Genomic DNA, 2,065 nt, shown 5'->3' on the forward strand with positions numbered 1-2,065 from the left:
CTTCTTCGTGGCACCCCACTTTTATTTTCTCTAATCCCGTTTACCCTCTTCCTTTCTAGGAAGTATCTGGGTAGTATCAGAAAGTAAGTTCCAGGTTAATATTAAGGTTTCCTTGAATTAATTAATTGACTTATTCTTTTTGTTTTCATTTATTAAGATAGAATATCATGCAGTCCAGGCGGGCTTCACACTCTCTGTGTAGGCTAACCTCGGTTCTTTGGTTTTCATTTCCCAAGTGCTACAATTATAGGCAGCAGTAGACTAAAAGAAAACATCTAAAGTTTAACAGTTTTAGTGCTCAGAAATCAGAGGTTTACTCATGCTAGGCAAGTGCTCTAATTCTGAACTATATCAGTAGCTTTAAACCTGGGTGTGTTTTTTTTTTTTTTTTTTTTTTTTTTTTTTTTTTTTTTTTTTTTTTTTGTTTTTTTTTTTTTTTTTTTTTTTTTTTTTTTTTTTTTTTTTTTTTTTTAGTTAAAAATCCTTACATCATGCAAACATACTTCTTTTCAAATTAGAAGAAAATCATCATCCGTGTGTGCCCCTGCTATGGTGTGTGTGCCTGCTTTGTCGTGTGCCCCTGCTAGTGTGGAGGTCAGAAGACAGCCTTGTCGAGCTTGCTCCTTCCACCTTGAAGTGGGTTCCAGGGACTGAACTCAGGTTAGCGTGGCATGGGTTTCACTTACTCTGCATTCTCTTCAGTTTTGTGATTTTTGTTTATTATTATTATTGAGACAGCATCTCACTGCACAGCCTTGGCTGGCTTGGAACTCACAGAGATCCACCTGCCTCTGCCACCTGATTAAAGTCATGCACCACAACAGACGACAATACTTGTTTATTTAAAACCAAACTTAACTGAGAGAATATTACTCTCTACTGTTGCTTTTATTCTTCCTGCCTGGACATTTACATGCTTCTGCAAAATTAGTCCCCTTTTTTTTTTTTTTAATTGAAATGTTTCCTTATTTTATACTGAGTTCTTCCTGGAGCCTTTCAGGAGGTGGTTTTCCTTTCCATTCATAGAGACAGTCACGGCTAGATCGGAGTTTGCTCGATTGTCATTCATCTTCTTATATTTTAAAACGATCACCTGCCCTTTGGCTTCCCACATAATGGAGCAGATCTGTTAGCCACAGCTGACAGTCTTATGCTTATTTTCCCTCCCCCATGTTTTCCCCTGCCCCCCTCCCTCTCAGGACCTCTCAGGTGTGAGGTATTTGCTGACTCAGGAGAGGCCAAGCCACAGAGCTAAGAAAGGAGAAGGGCACAGGATGCTGGCAGTTGAAGAGAGCGCAAGTAGTGGAGAGAGACAGGACAGGCACATAGGCTGCTGGGCAGACTGGTGAAGGTGAAGACAAAGTCTAAAGAGCTCTCAGCCCAACGCTGTTGCAGGGTAGCCACGAGGGAAGACTGCTCAGACACAGGATTGAGCCAATAGAAAGTCTTTATTAGCGGGTAGGAGACTGCACTGGGTGTTTGGAATCCCGGTGTAGCCCCGAGGCTTCCTTTGAGCCTTTCAGCACAAAAACCACCAACAGGGTAGACATATTTCAGGTAACAAGAGCAGGTAGCCAGGGGCAGAACTATAGAAGCCAAAAAGTAAGGACAGTAACTTTACAGACTTTCCCAGAACTATGGGCTTTGATGGATTTGGCCTTTGCTTTAGTTTTGGCAGGTGGTGCTGTATACATGCTGAGTTTTACAGGCTGAATGGTACTTCCATCATGGCGTCAGTTGTATAAAACCTACACAAACACGCCATTCTAAAAGAGGTAGTTACATAACAGATACATCACTGTCTACTTTGGGGTTTCCTAGGTATCTGATGTTAGTCATTTTGTGCTTACTTATAGCCACTCCACCTCACATCCAGCATTTGCCCTTTTGACCCATGGTCGATATCAGCATCATGTTCTCTAAGATGCCTGTCGCTCACAGGCATTCAGCAGTCTTCATTGTCGGCTTATAAATAGGTGTGTAAATGTCCTATTGAAGTTTCCGTTTCTATTGTGTTTAGTATGTTTGTGAGAGTTTTTCCTCTCTATCCACAAGATCAGTATAT

Source organism: Psammomys obesus, unplaced genomic scaffold (genome assembly GCF_907164565.1).
Source record: "Psammomys obesus unplaced genomic scaffold, mPsaObe1.curated_primary_1811, whole genome shotgun sequence".
Classification (NCBI taxonomy): Eukaryota; Metazoa; Chordata; class Mammalia; order Rodentia; family Muridae; genus Psammomys; species Psammomys obesus.